Source organism: Emydura macquarii, unplaced genomic scaffold (assembly GCF_026122565.2).
Source record: "Emydura macquarii macquarii isolate MOO-44397 ecotype Brisbane River unplaced genomic scaffold, CSIRO-AGI_Emac_v2 contig_431, whole genome shotgun sequence".
Classification (NCBI taxonomy): Eukaryota; Metazoa; Chordata; order Testudines; family Chelidae; genus Emydura; species Emydura macquarii.
Window position 1 is genome coordinate 208,049 of NW_027130568.1, and position 16,613 is coordinate 224,661.

A 16,613-nucleotide genomic window follows, 5' to 3' on the forward strand; every position below is an offset into this window, starting at 1 on the left:
AGTTAAATTGATTGCAGTTAGTACAAAAAAGTTCTTAAGGATAGGTGGGTGCATTTTAAAACAGTTAAATAAATAAATAAAAGATACAAGTCTCCAGGAACAGAGATGCTCTGGTTCTGATTAAACGAAATATAGGGCTGTCAGAAAGGTAGAGGACAAGTACAACCAGATGCAAGAGAGGTATTTCCTTGACTTGACAAAGATGATTCTTTTTAAATAGAATATATTAATTTCTTGACAGTCGTGTGATGTCTTGACATTTGGAGTCTCTGGTCATTTCCACGAAAACTGATGTACACCTACCAAGGCTAAATTAACCCACAAATCTTGAAGTTTTAGAAAACAAAGGAGGAAATCCAATTCTTTATCTCAGAATGCAAACTCATGAACTTCTCATACTGAGAAAGTAGGGGAATCATCTAGTTATCTTAGGTGCCTGTTCATGAATGCAAGAAGCCTGGGAAACAAGTACGAGGAATTGGAAGTCCTGGCACAGTCAAGGAACTATGATGTGATTGGAATAACTGAGACTTGGTGGGGTAACTCACATAACTGGAACACTGTCATGGATGGGTTTAAATTGTTCAGGAAGGACAGGCAGGGAGAAATGGTGGAGGAATTGAACTGTATGTAAGAGGACAATATGATTGCTCAGAGCTCCAGTATGAAACTGGAGAAAACCCTGTTGAGTGTCTCTGGGTTAAGTTTAAAGACGAGAGCAACAAGGGTGATATTGTTGTGGGAGTCTGTTATAGACCACCAGACCAGAAGGATGAGTTAGACGAGGCTTTCTTCAGACAACTAATAGAAGTTTCCAGATCACAGGACCTGGGTATCATGGGGGACTTCAATCACCCTGACATCTGCTGGGAGAGCAATACAGCAGAGCACAGACAATCCAGGAAGTTTTTGGAGAGTGTTGCAGACAACTTCTTGGTGCAAATGCTGGAGGAACCTACTATGTGCCATGCTCCTCTTGACTTGCTGCTCACAAGCAGGGAAGAATTGGTAGGGGAAGTAGAAGCAGATGGTAACCTGGGCAGCAGTGACCATGAGATGGTAGAGTTCAGGATGCTGACAAAAGGAATAAATGAGAACAGCAGGATATGGACCCTGGACTTTAGAAAAGCAGACTTTGACTCCCTCAGGGAACTGATGGGCATAATCCCCTGGACGGCTAATATGAGGGGGAAAGGAGTCCAGGAGAGCTGACTGTATGTTAAAGAAACTTTATTGAGGGCACAGGAACAAACCATCTTGATGTGCAAAAAGAATAGCAAATATGGCAGACAACCAGCTTTGCTTAATAAAGAAGTCTTCGGTGAGCTTAAACACAAAAAGGAAGCTTACAAGAGGTGGAAGCTTGGTCAGATGACGAGGGAGGCATATGAAAATACTGCTTGAGCATGCAGTGAAATCAGGAAGGCGAAAGAACAATTGGAGTTGCAACTAGCAAGTGACGTGAAGGGTAACAAGAAGGGTTTCTACAGTTATATTAGCAACAAGAAAAAGGTCAGGGAAAGTGTGGGCCCCTTACTGAATGGGGGAGATAACCTATTGACAGATGATGTGGAAAAAGCTGAAGTAATCAATGCTTTTTTTTTTGCCTCTATCTTCACAGACAAGGTGAGCTCCCAGACTACTGCACTGGGCAGCACAGAAGGGGGAAGAGATGAGCAGCTCTCAGTGCTGAAAGAACAGGTTCAGGACTATTTAGGAAGGCACAGGGTGAGTGCACAAATATGTCGTAAGAGACACCACCTACTATGCTGACCTTATAGTCTAAGTGTGAAAAGCAAACAAATGGTGTGAAAGAGGGAGTGGTTTCTCCATTTTACAGATGGGGAACTGAGGCAGAGCAAGAGTAGGCTACATGAATTCCGTGGAAGGACTGGAAAATTAACCCTGATCACCTGAGCCCTAGTCCAGGCCCTTAACTACAAGATCATCCTTCCATTCAAGAGGATGGAAGGGAGAAGCTTGGATATCTGGAACTCAAAATGGCTGGAAAAAACGTGTGGAAAATGAGGGAGATTGTTTTGGAATTGAAAACAAGATATATAATCATTTCACTACTCTAAGAGGAGAGCTGAGAACGTAAATGCTTGTCTTTTGCAGTCTCTTGTAGGAGTGAAGTTATGGCAAAGTGCCTGTTTTGCAGCAACAATGACCTTTCAAGAAGAGTTGCCTGGAGAATTTCAGGTTTATTCCCTGTAGACTCCAGGTAGAATGCTATCCCAGAATGAAATACTGAAAACACAGATGGACTGTAATTATTAAAAGCTCCCTGGAAGTACTGCTCTGTTTTAAAGGAGATTATCCATGTGTGAAAAATGATATGTACATGAAGACTTTGACAGACAAAAAGACAGGCTCTGTATGATACAGTACTTATAAAAGTCCTTGTAGAAAGTTTGACTGCTTCAGAGTTGAGATCATAAAGCTGAAGTAAATAATGCATGCTGCTAAGATGATATCTATCAAGTTGCTTTGTGAAGTGTGTTTTTCATATTTATATGCCAAGAAGCAAGACTAGAACTGACAGCCATTGCAGTATTAAACACAGAAGGAAAATGAACCTCCAGACCTATACAGATTTTTTTCTTTCAAATAGGGGCGAGATGCATGAAAACACATGTACAGCAGATAATTTGTTACAAAACTACATCTTGCTCACAAACATCACACATGATTTCATTACACATATTTTAGTAACATTATATATGTGGGAGAAAAACAACCCAGATGAGTAAATATTTTAAAGAATTTGGGCTTGATTCTGATCTCTCTCACCAATATAAATCAGGAATAATCCAGTTGAAGTCAGCAGAATTAGTCAAGTGTGAAATTGATGCAAAATCAGAATCAGGTGACTAATGCTTTTTGGTGCCCAACTTGACACACTTTAAAAGGAGTGTCTTTATACTCATCTGCAAAGTGTTTCACATACTGCTGGTGATATATAGTTGATGATGAAGGAAGTTATATCTTTGTTTAACTGAGAGATGGATTATGACTTACCGGAAGGTTTTTCAAATAATGTCATGGTTACCTAGTACTATTTTAATATGACCGTAGTGCGTACTTGTTCCCTTTTTATTTTAAGCCAGAAATGTCATAGTTTCTGAACCTATCAAACTTGACATCCAAAGTAGAACAGCCATTTTCTTTTAGTTTCATAGCAATGTGTAAGCTAAGATGTAGTAATGAGTATTTTTAGTAAAAGTCATGGACAGGTTGCTGGCAATAAACAAAAATTCATGGCCTGTGACCTGTCCATGACTTTTACTATAAATACCCCTGACTAAATCTTAGGTGCTCCAAGGTTGCTGATGCTCTGGCAGCGGGGCTGACTGCCCCTGGCTGCTGACTGATCCAAGGTTCCTGGAAACCACTCTCTGGTGGCTTCTGGGTCTGCCCCCCAGGACTGCTGCCACAGGGTCATTCCAGCCGCTCCAGCAGTGGCCGGTGCACCTGTACACCGGGCCACCCGAGTGGCTGGTCCTGGGGCGCTGCAGCAGTGAAAGTCACAAAAGTCATGGAATCAGTGACTTCTGCAACCTCTGTGACAGACTTGTAGCTTTAGCAATGTGTCTCCAGTGCTGTCAGCTTGGAACCTAATTTGTAGAGCTATGGTAGTCGCAGCAGTGGGAGATGCAGAATCAATAGAACCGTGTTGAAACATAGTATATACTGAACATATTTGAAAGAGCTTGGGGATTTAGGGCCATTAGTCAACACAAGTAGCCTCCAATTCAGTGTACCTAGTAACTAGGTAGCTTTATGAGTATTCTATTATGCTATGCATGATAATTTTACTACCTTTCATTGTAACCAAATGGATCTTTGAGTTTTCCATTAAGAAACACTAGACTTCTTTCTAGTGCAGTTGATAGAGGTGAAATATTGAAGAAAGATGTCACATTATCAAAATGTTTTATTTCTGTAGTAGGTTCTGCGGAATTATATGCAGTTTTAAGAGAAGCATGTGAAGCCTCCAGCAAAATAATAATAAGAAAAAAGCAGCATCAGCTTTTGGTGATTTCCTGATTTGCCCTGTGGTTCCAAGGAGGGAAGGACTGTTTTATGCTGTCTTACATAAAGAAAGAGAAATGCTTTTGTCTCACAAATTCTTAGGATTTACCCTTAGGCTATACACTGTGAATTTAGCATTATGTACATATAAACATTTGTTGTTGGGAGCCTAGAAAAGGATCCTCCAATGAGAACGTTGGATGAATGTAACGGACAGAAAATAAGCACATGGAGGTCTTTGGAGGATTGCACATTTCAACCAAGGAGCTATTCTGATAAAATTTATGTTCTTGTCATGTCTAACCAGCTTTGGCAGTATGCCTTTGATGCTCACAAGTAAATATCATGTATTTTTCATGTATAACAGTTAAGATCAGTGTCCTACTGAGGCTTCTGTTAACCCATGCCTCCTTCCCCCTTACTTCCCCTATCAGTCAGACCTTATCTAAGCAGATGCAATGCTTAACTATATCACTATTTTTAAGATTGGCTGCACTGAAAAAGGCAGCCATTTCTGGCTGAGTTTAAATGTTTGCCAGCTCATTATGTTGTATCAGCTTGCTGTATTTGATTATACACAGAAAATTGTGTCATGGGTCATGATTAAATCAACAAAAAAAGACTACACTCAGATTTAAAGCAGAACACAGGAATTCCCATATAAATTCAGGCCCAACCTCCAGGCTTGTAATCCTACATTTAGCTAATGTGGGATGATCTGCCCCACACATTAGGTCTCACTCTGCTCTCTAATAATCAGAGATTATTTTAAACCCTCAAGTAATTAGTTAGCATTAATTATTATAACTCTGGATAGCCTTGTTATCCATATACATATCCAGTCTCTTTTTTAATCTTGCAGAATTCTTGGTCTCAATGACTTACTGTAGTAGTGAGTTCCATAGTCTAATTATACATGTATAAAAGTACTTCCCTTTATGATAGTAACAGAAACACCTGTTATTGTGCTGATTTCTTTCTTTGTTTCTGTTTGCTTGTGACAAGTGTAGTATTCTAAATTTTAGGTTTTATAAACATGTTTGGTTAAGTTATAAACCCCTTAGGTATTGGGGTTTGTAAATTGTGCTGATAAACCCTTAGCAGAGCATTGCTGGATGCTCTTAGAATAAAAATCCATGTTTATGTTGCACATGTCCAAAGCACTGAACAAACATTAATTAATTATTACAACACATTGTGAGGCAGATATCTCCATTTTAAATATGGGAAACTGAGACAGAGGGGAGAAGTGATTTGCACAAGGTCACACACAGAATTAATGGCAGAGCCAGGAAAACAGGTGTTTGTCCAACCAGTTCTTAAAAACCTCCAGTGATGGAGAACCTCCCTTGGAAGCCTATTCCAGAGCTTAACTATTCTTATAGTTAGAAAATTTTTACTAATACCTAACCTAAGTCTCCCTTGCTGCAGATTAAGTCTGTTTCTTCTTGTTCTATCTTCAGTGGACATTGAGAACAATTGATCACCATTCTCTTTATAACAACCTTTAACATATTTGACAAACTGTTATCAGATCTCTCCTCAATCCTCTTTTCTCACGACTAACCATACCCAATTTTTTAACCTTTCCTCATAGGTCAGGTTTTCTAAACCTTTTATCATTTATGTTGCTCTCTTGGGGACACTCCAATTTGTTCACATCTTTCCTAAAGATTGGTGCTCAGAATTGATGTGGTATTCAGTGGTGTACCATGGGTCTCCTGCGCACGGGGGCCAATGCTTGCATTTGTGCCCCCCCCACCCCACCACACACGCCCCCTGTGCAGGGCAGGAGGGGACCCTGGCTCCCAACAGACGGCGCCATCCCCAGTACCTGTGGGGGGGACATGCCGTTTTCCTCCTCCTGCTGTCGGGACTGTCTGGTGCTCATGGCGGCAGTTCCCCCGCCTCTGGCCAGGCTCCGCTGCCGTCGTCCTCCCCCCTGCACTTACCTGCTGTGCAGTGCCTGCTTCTCCTGCTCCAGCTCCGCAGCCCAATCAGATCTGGTACTGGCTCCACCTACGAGGCAGGGGGGGCCTCACCCGCCAGGCCAGGCGGTAGCGGGGTGTGGAGGAGTTCCTCTTCCTGGTCACCCACAGTTCCTCATCCCCTCCCTGCCTCTGGGTTCTGTGCAGCCACCCCTCAGACTCTCCTGCGCCCCCTCCCGCATGTCATGAAGGGCCCAGCTGGTGCCCCCCCCAGCAAGCATCTGGGGGCCTGACCCCCTCCTATTCGCCCTGTTGGTATGCCACTGGTAGTATTTCCTGCTGAGGCCTCACCACTGCCGAGCAGTTAGAAACTTCTGTGACTCACATACAACACTCCTATTAGCACACTCCAGAATGATATTAGCCTTGTTTGCAACTGCATCACATTGCGGAGTTGTATTTGATTTGTGATCTACTATGATCCCAGAACCTTTTCAGCAGTTCTATTACCTAGCCAGTTATTCCCCATTTTGTAGTTGTGTATTTGATTTTTCCTTCCAGTGTGAAGTACTTTGCACTTGTCTTTATTGAATTTCATCTTGTTGAATTCAGACCAACTCTCCAATTTGTCAAGGTCATTTTGAATTCTGCTATTGTCCTCCAAAGGACTTGCAACCTCCCAGCTTGGTGTCATCCACAAATTTTATAAGCATGCTCTCAACTTCATTATCCAAGTCATTAATGAAAATATTGACTAGTACCAGACCCTGGATTGACCCTTTTGAGATCCCACTACATATACCCTCCCAGTTTGACAGAGAACTGTTGAGGATTACTCTTTCAGTATGATCTTTCAACCAGTTGTGCACCCACCTTACTATAAGTTCATCAAGACCACTTTTCTCTAATTTGTTTATGAGAATGTCATGTTGGGACTGTGTCAAAAGACTTCCTGAAATCAAGTTATATCATCTGTACTGCTTCCCCTCATCCAGTTGGCCAGTAACCTTGTCAAAGAAAGAAATAAGGTCGGTTTGGCATGATTTGTTCTTGACAAATCCATGTTGGCTATTCCTTATTACCTTATTATCCTTTATCTGCTTACAAATTGATTGTATAATAATTTGTTCCATTATCTTTCCAGGTATTGAAGTTAGGCTGCTTGTCTATAATTTCCTAGGTCCTCCTTGTTCACCTTTTAAAACATAGGTTCTCTTTTTGCCCTTTTCCAGTCCTCTGGGACCTCATCTGTCCTCCATGAGTTCTGGAAGGTAATTGCTACAGTTCCAAGATTGCTTCAGTTTAAGTACCCTATGACCAGCTGACTTGCATACATCCAATTTATCTATATAGTCTATAACCTGTTCTTTCCCTATTTTGGCTCGCATTCCTTCTCCCTTGTTGTTAGTATTAACTGTGTTGAGTGTCTGCTCACAATAAACCATTTTTGGTGAAGACAAGTAAAATAGGCATTAAACACCTCAGCCTTGATGTCATCACTAATATCTTTTTTGTAGAATTCCTTTTTAATTTTCAGGTCATTCAAGAGCTCCTGATGGAGCCACATTGGCCTCTTACTATTCTTCCTATTTTTTCTTCGCCTCAGAACCTCCCAGTCTGAATGTGTTTAATTGTTTGAACATTCATTGCATGAGTCAAATTTTATTTTGGAAAGTTTGGTACATTTTAAATGAAACCTTTATTTAAATTCTCCATGCGTTTTTTGTTTGTTTTAGTTTATGCAGAATATGTTATTAATGAAAGTGCTACATAGTTTTACACGTTTTGGGGAGAGACTCCTGGGGATATGAAAAACAAATTGGAAAGTTTTCTTTATCTAAAAGAAAAAACAGAAAGGACTACAGATGCCCTGTGTTTTGCATGGTTTGTTTTGTAACTCTGAATGACTTTTGTGCAGCAAGCTCAGCAGGGTAAATGCAACAGGTATTGGCTGAGAGTCCCCAAGATGGTATGTCTTTTTTCTTTCTTTCTTTTTTTGGCGTCTGCTATCTCAGTTATGGAGAAACTAAGCTGGTTTCTCCTTGTGTTCAGCATTTGTAGAATGGCTTCTTTATGGAGAGGGTATGTGGGGATGGAAGGGGGTTGGGAAAGGGTTATTCCTATTCACATCTGGTGGGACACAGCAGCTCCTAAGCTACAGGGTCATGCAGTGGTAGCTGTCTTCATTATACCCCAGTGATTAGCCACAGGGGCTGAGCCCAAGGAATTCCCCTGCCTCACTCCTTTCTTCCTTGGTGCCATGGTTACTGTCACTAGTTGCAACTCCTCTGTGCTGTGGATGTTATGCTTCTTTCTGTTTGGTACTGCTTCCTGACTGAGCAGACTCAGAATAGACTTTAAAAACAAAAAACCCCAAACCAAACCCTCCAGAGGAAGACTTAAAAGCGTGGGAAATAAGTCTCTCTCTCTTTTTTCCTTTTTCTTTTAAATTCAAACACACGGTGTGATCTTCCCATCTCTGTTGGAAACAGAAAACCAGAGATGTATGTAGGTGTGTTTGATGGGGGCAGACAGATAAGTGCAGCAAAAGCGGAAGTGATAGTTAATCATATCATTACACCTCTATTAACTTGGTCTGACCTATTTGAAGGAGGAAAACATAATCCCATTCAATTTACTCAGTGACTACTAATAGTCCTCCCCTGCTACTGAGGCCACTCCCCAGCCCACTTCCTTGCTAGAGTGCTCCTGCGATGTGTATGTTGTGTGTATTGTAGTTTTGTTCTGCATGTGGAGGTTTGGTGACAGCACAAGGCTGCAGCCTCCCTTGCATGGCAGCAGTGACAGACCTCACTGTAACTTCTATCAGCTCCCATGTCTCCCGCTCCTAGAGCTGCTGTATTGCTATGATTGCTGATTCCCACTATCCAGGCCCCGGGATACAACACGCAATCTGCAGTTGTACTTGTCCGCTTTATCTTCTTTCTATGAACACCACCACCACCAATCTCTTGCCAGCCCCTGTATTGCCCTTGTTGTGCTGCCGTCAGTTATTGCTGATTGATTTGTGAAGGCATGAGGAAAATTTTGTATTTGCTTTGCTGTGAGCCTCTCAAGTGCTACACAGTAGTGAGAATTTTCTGCACTTACACCTACCCTGCCTTCAGTTCTCTCATTTATACTGAGGAATGGAGACTCATTTACTTGGGATTAATTTTAAAACAGTTTTTAACATCTCCAGTATTGCCAACCCCTGATATTCAAAAATCATTAGTTAGTCCCCAAAAATCATGAGATTGGCTCAATAGTCATGAGACTTTAAAAAAAAAGTTTCATTCTTTTCTTTGCTTTCTAGTTTTTTGAGCCTTTCCGGTGCTCTGTGGTCATGATTTCAAGCTTTCCTCTGTACCATCAAATGTACTAGAAACATATATATATTTTTTTTTTACAAATGAAAGCTGAGATTCTTGGGAATCACTTGTCATCAGGAGATACAGTTCAAGTAAAACATCACATATTACGAGACTTACAGTAAAATTGCAAAAGTTGGCAAGACCAAGTTTCTCCTTACGTAGCAGGACTTTGCTGTGCTTTTAATGTTTCAGTTAGACATTTAAAATATCAGTCTTTTTTTTATTCTTCCATTTAAACAGTTAACACAGCTTGCAACATAGCCCTGATATTACAAGGTTCACAGAGATACTAACTTGCCTTCCTGTGTGACCCAGACGTCCTGTCCCTTAAAATGTACCAGACAGACGAGAGGTTACTGAGAAATAGCTGCACTTTTCCCAGACTCTGGTGCTCGGCTTTATTAACAAATACATAGCTGGGGTAATGTCACAGTGGATATTTACTTGTACCTCTTGTCCAAAAGTCGTATTTGTATGGTATTTAAATAAAGGAACCTTGTTGCAGGCTCATTTTTGCAGCTTTCCTCTATCACTTGTTCAGGAACATTTTAAGGGACTTGTTTAGAGTAATTTGATTGAAACACAAATTAAAAAGCCTCCACACCAAGTTGCTTTGCATTTGTTCGAAGATCTATTGACAAAAGCAAAGGAGTGCATTAAATTTTCTGGGGCTGAAAGTGGTTACATTTCAGTTTGTTTGCATTGAGAACAGTGATGTTCAGTGGGTGAAAGTCATTTTAAAATAAAACTGATATGTCTGTTTTGCTAAAGGAAAAAGATGCATTTACTATTTTGATTATGTCCCTGTGAAATGTGATAGTGTGTACTGTGGAATAGGCTCCTCTTCCTCTCCAGGAAAACCCTGGCTGGGAAACCCTCTTGGTGTGTGTGTTTGTTTCCTACTTAAGTTCCAGATACAAACACCACCACATAACAGCAATTAGGAGGAGCCAGTTCCTGCTCTCTGAGTTAGCCTTTTATGCTGCCTGCTTTCTTTCCTGGGTTCTCCAGCTGGTGAGCTAATCACCTCATTAACTAGCCAGGCTACTAGGAGGTGTAAGTGCTCCCTTCTACCTTAACCACCCCCAATGCCTTGGGGTTTCTAAGTGAGCTGTTGTGGTCTACAGAACCTAATTTGAAGCTGCTAACTCAGCCTGTCACATGCACATGGTATTCATCAATTCAAAGGCTTATGATCACGTTCTGATCTGAGAGAAGTCATCTAATGGTGTATGAGAATAGAATAGAAACCTGAAGACTGCATCAGACTCATCCAGGACAAATAGGAAAGTGCTGTTACCACAGTTAGAAGGCCATGTGGAGAGACTGAACAGTTTCTATTAAGACTTGGAGTACATCAAGGCACAGCACTAAGTCCCTTTTTATTCGCTTTGGTGCTTGAAAACACTCAGAGAATTGCAGCCTGGTGCATGCTTTTTGCAGATGATACAGAGCTCGTGGGGGAGAGCAAAGAGTAAGTGGAAGAAGATGAGAAATGCATACTTGAAGAGAAATGGCATGAAAATCAGCAGAAAAAAAAACAGAGTATAATGATCTGCAGATTTGATGATACCTTGCAAGAAGACTATGAGACTAAATTTGGGGGGGGGGGGGCTAGCGGCTACCGAAGGTACAGAAGTTCAAGTACCTAGGTTTTGATAGTATAGGATAATGGTGAATTCAACACCAACTTATAAGCCTAATAGGAAAGGCATGGACTGAGTGGAGCGATCTGCAAAAGCAGAACGCCTATCAAATTGAAAAGTAAGATCTACAAGACGGTAATTAGGCCTGCACTTTAGTGTGGTTGCAAATGCTGGGTGCTGAGGAAGAGACAAGCTCAGATCTTGAATACAGTAGAAATGAAAATGTGAAGATGGATGGTTGGAGTTACAAGGATGGACCATATTCAGAATGAACAAGTTAGGAGAAGTGTGAAAGTGGTACCAATTATATAAAAGCTGGGGGAATCCAGGCTTAGATGGTTTGGTCACATGAAAAGAAGATTGGAAGAATATATAGGAAACATGGTGTCAAACTTGGAAGTAGAGGGTGACAGAAGGTTTGGAAGATCCAAAACTAGATGGAAGGATGCTATACAAAAAGATTTTAGTTGTAGAGTTTTCTAGGAACTGCTTCAAGACAGACTGCAGTGGAAGAGAAGGACTTGTAAAGCTGATTCCATATAGATGGGAATAAGGCTAGAAGAGGAGGAAGATTGTGTTCTTGTGAACAAAAATGTGTGTTTTTAATGTAGAAGAACATAAACTCGATGTCTCTCTTTACTAGGTCTCTTCCCCCAATTACAACATACTTCAAGTTTTACTGTTCTTTGCTTGTAATTTGCAGAGCAAATACATTAAATATGTAGAATACTATATAACGAGTGCATTCTAAAAATTATTCAGATGTCTTATATTATTGTTAGCAATTATTTAATGCCTATAATTTGCAACATACTTTTAAAAAGACAAGAAAATATGCAATCCCTGTCTCAAGTAGTTTACTTTGTTATAATAGAAAAGATCAAATAAAGAAAGGGAAGATCGACAACAGAGGAGAGGGATGGATGAACAAAGGTAGCAGAAATAAGATGATGTCCTGCTTAGGTTGCAGGACACTGAGGGATAATATTAATCTGTTGCTAAAAATTGTGATTCATTAATGTTTCAAGTGAAATGAAACTGAATACTAGTATGATTTATTATTATTGATCTTATGGCAACACCTAGAGATCAGAGCCCATTCTGTTAGGTCACGTAGCAGGTTAGTGGCAGAGCCAGGATTAAAAACCCCCTTCATCCCAGTCCAGTGTTCTATTCGCTAGAGCAGAGCTCTGAAACTTTGTCATAGTTGTGACAGAGATGGCAATTTCCTGTCATATCCCTGGGAGACCTTATTGAATTAAGTTTGTGTCTTTGGGGTCCATTGTATTAAATGAATGGGTTATATATTATTGTGGGCTGGGATTATATGTAACTTCTTGAGTGGGGAGATGTGACAGATGTGAAACCTGGGTGGGTTCAAAGGACTATATTGAACAATGTGCCAGACAACAAATTTTTGGAACAAAAAGAGTTAAGTGTTTTTCCTGGAGTATATCTAGGGGGAAGTAAATGCAAATTCCAGACCTAGAATTATGTAAAAACTCCAGCCTTTTGAAACAGCACTCTGAAGAGTCTGCCTTTGTGCTAATCACCTGTTACATGATGTGTAACATCAAAGGCCCAAACCATATAAAGGAAAAACTGAACTATTCATGGTTGTTCCTGTTTTGAATCTGAGCCAGTTATGAATTGTAACCATAGGGGAAACCTATTTGTGGGTTTTGAAGTACTGACACCTGCCAGAGCCTGAGGTTGAAGTTGGGGTGACATCTGGTAAGCTTTTTCGCGTGACTGTAGATTCTTTTATTGTTTTAATGTGTTTTCACTCTAATGCTTTCCCCTTAAGAATAAATATGCTTACTCAGAAACTGCTGTGTAGTAACTTATAACTGTGAGCAATACACTGCACATAGCCCTTGGAGACCAAGCCAAGTGTAGCCACTGGCTTGCTGAGAATATCGCAGTCTAGGCAGGGAACTAGTGCAGCCTTTAAAGATCCTGTAGTCAGGAAGGAAAGAGATATGGGTCTTTGCCCAAGAGAGATGACTGCTGAGCCTGCCCCATCCCAGAGCTGCCCCCCAGGTGGAGCTCTGGCTCCCTCTATCTCACCCCCAGACTGAGCGTAGCTTTGGATCTGCTATGGCAGCACTCTTGGCCAAAAGACAGGCTACTAGTGCCTTCTCTGGTGCACACCCATGCCTCCGCAGGGAGGCGTGCCCCGTAATTTGAGAACCTCTGCACTAGAAAGCACTGCCTCCTTAACTTAAAAACGTTATTCGCTGTCTGGTAACTTCATTTTGATTGTGAGAGAACACACCGTGTCAAATGGCACATTTATGAGATCTTTTCCTCCTGCCTCCTTACTATGTGGCAGCCCTAGCTGAAACATACTTTCAGTGTATGCTGAGTGGCTCTTGCCAGGCCCAGGGGGCAGCGAGAGGGATGGGGCTGATAGGTACCAGCTAAGACTCTGTATTTCCTAGTTTTTAAAGGGTAAGTATAGGTGCACTTGACATGCTGGAAGAGCAAGACATGCTACTGATCAACCTATGCTCTGTATTCATGAAGTGTTTGGGCAGTGATTTTCCCTTGCTGCTGCCCCACTCTTATCATTATGAATTTGAGTTGGTGCTTCCCGGCTCTGGATTATTTTAATATAAGTGTGAGGGACCATTGTATCCAATTATCTTGTATGACATTGATCAATCTTTTTTTTTTTTTTTTTTTTTTTAAATGATGATGCCCATCAGGAAAAGCCATTGTGTGTCCTGTGGACTAATAATCCTATAGTGTAGAGTGCAGTTTCATCTGTGATGAGGCAATGCAGCCTGAAGTGGCTACCTGTCCCAGCATGCAATGTTTCATTCTAGAAAAATGCCTACTGAGGTTCTGTTTTAAGAGTACTTAATGCTGAGACCTGTAGTTACTGCAGGCCCTCACCTCTGTACTAAAGATGAGAGTGACTGTAATCTACTTCATTTATACAAACGCAGTTGACTTTTTGGCTCCTGACAAGTTGCAAGTTTGGGACAAAGTTTGGGCGCCCTGAAGTCCTGAATATGTAGTTTTTAATCCAAGTTCAGCAAACGTTTTTGATTAGTTTAGTGTCTCATATTATGGATGGTAAGATCCTATAATAGTCAGGGTAGCAACACATACCATCCTTTTTCATGCTCATGCACGTATTTGGTTTTTAAAAATGACTTTCGTTTTTTTCTTCCTTTCTTTGTGGTATTTCTTTAGTAGGTTCAATGGAATATACAAATATGTTTGCCTTCTGAGTCTGCAGTGCTGAAACCAACAGCATGCTAGATAGTATAGAAGGTACTACAGAAGAAGTGGATTAAACCAGAAACAATTAAAGGTTTTTGTGACTGAATGTATCATTACTTGTTTTATCTTTCCTAAAGTTAAGCAGGATTTGCATTTTAAAATAAAAGAATGTTAAATAAATCTCATTGATTATTATGTTCTTTTAAAGAAAGATTGGACAGTTAGATGTTGGTATCAGTCTGAGAGATGTAATGAGCAGGAGAGAATGTGTATTTTAATCTGAAAAAATAGGCATTTCAAACATGTCCTTTAAAGCCTTTCTTCTCTTCAGATACACAAATAACTAACACACTTTCTGAAAGGTATTCAATCCCAGATGAAAGCTGTAGATGTATTTATGCTGTAGGTTGTTAAATATATTTACAGATTTTTCTGGGTGCTTAATGGGGACTCTGCTGTGATTATTTATTAGTCTGCTTCAGCAGCTGTTGGTTGAAATTAAAGAAAATCGATCCATGTGATTTGCAGAAACATCATAAATTGCTTCATATTATAATGAGTGGTAGGCAAGCTAATTTGAGTGAAGCCGAACACCTGTTGTTAGTTACTGTATGTCAAAAAGAAGTGCCTGGTGAGAAATATACAGTTAATTGGTATCGGTGGAGCAACTGTTCTTAAGACATAAAAAAACTTCTGATGTCTGAACTGATCGTTTGTATTTCTTTTGTCACTTCCTGAGCTGCCCACTGAAACTTAAGAAGAGGTCTCCCCTAAAACCTCTTGTAATTTCCTATTCAGGACTTCATACTCAGCAAAACCCTCACTAACTTCCATGGCAGATTTGCCTGGGTAAGGAATGTTGAACAGGATCTTCTGGGAGGTGGTCAGCATAAAACAGACCCAGCTGCTAACTCCTGTGGTTTCTGGACTTCATCGGCTTTTCTGCTAATAACTACAAGAGACACTCTATCATTTTAAACTAATGGGAACCTTACCATTTTTATCCCTATGATTCTAATGACTGGTTGATAGCAAGAGTAAAGCACCTACATGAACTTACCAAGGCCACCTGCACATGAACCTGGGTCCTTGGTAATAGGAAGGCTAAACAGATTACAGAATTAGTTTCTGAGCCATTGCATCACATTTTATTTTATGCTACTTATAGAAATATATCGTTGTAGATCATCCATTGTCTTCAGTGAAGTCCTTCAGCAATAAAAGACACATATGGGACTCACTGGTGAAATACAAGTGGTTTAATCAGATCACTGATTCTCCTCCTCCTCTGTAATCTTAAGCACATCTCCCTTATTCAACCAAAAGAGCCTTTAACTAGACATACTACAAACATTTATGGCTGTGATAATGGATCTGCAGATGAGCCTTTAGTGGGAGTGTGGATTAGTAGGTAGCACAGGACACTGGGTTATTTTGCCAGGTCTTCTTAATTCTATTCCTGGCTCTGTTAGTGCCTCAGCTTGTGACTATGGGCACATCACTCCACTGCTCTGTGCCTCAGTTTCTTCATCTACGAAATAAATATAATCATGCTTGCCTACTTCGCAGGGATGTGGTATGGAGCCTGGGGGAAAAAGTGATTTGAGATCTTGGGGTGAAAGGTTGCCAGTAGGTGTGCAAATGATTGCATTTGCAGGTAGGCCACATCAACCTTTTTCTTTTCACTAATTTTACCACAAAAGCTAGTTTGGGCTGGCATATACTCTCTTATATTCATATCCTAAAATAATTTGCAACTTGTAACCATAGCAGCTATAGTTTAAGAACTCACAAATAGGAGTTTCCCAGATATTTATCCCTTTGAAGATTCAGTAAGGCCTGATCTTTTCCTTTTTAATCTGACCATACAAGGAGCTTTAATATTTTCCCAGCTATTTTTGTCTCCAGTTGTTATGTGGTTGTTTATGATCCAAATGCATTTAATGCTCTTGGAGTGGTGCAAAGAGTTGAACAAGTTTGAAAAATGCCAAATGTAGTCAGGGAGGCTGCAGTCATGCTGTCATTCTTCTATCCAGAGACCTAGGGAGAGTTCAGAGTCCATGAACTGTAAACATAGTGTCATTCCTCCTTCAGTTTTTGCAACAACATGAAAGCTTCAATTGGTGGTTTTGGCCCATTTTACAGAAATCTTGCTGGTGTAGAACCTACCAGGCCAAAGAAGTAAATATCCTTTGTTTCTGTGTAGTTCCAACAAGAGCAAAAGTTTGAAATACAAATACTAATTCAGGCTGGTTTCAGAAGTTGTACTTGGCAGCTGAAGTGGAAAAGTAGTTTGCTTCTCTCCATGGCACTGACTGATTGTGTACACGTAGAATGAGTCTTACAAGCACAGTTGATGAAGTGTAGGATTCCTCTAGGGCTGCAGTGTTTTGTAT

The 16,613-nt window shown here is 40.6% G+C and overlaps 1 protein-coding gene across 7 annotated transcripts in view; it reads left to right on the forward strand.

Moving 5' to 3' along the window:
- Positions 1 to 16,613, forward strand: part of LDLRAD4 (low density lipoprotein receptor class A domain containing 4) — a 314,887-nt gene that overhangs the window by 206,315 nt on the left and 91,959 nt on the right. For 2 of the 7 annotated variants that reach the window (XM_067537470.1, XM_067537469.1), the window contains exon 2: positions 1,622 to 1,728. The exons of the other annotated variants lie outside the window; for them this stretch is intronic. The gene's annotated coding sequence lies outside the window, so the exon portion shown is untranslated. The remainder of the gene's footprint in view (positions 1 to 1,621; positions 1,729 to 16,613) is intronic. 7 annotated transcript variants of the gene reach the window in all.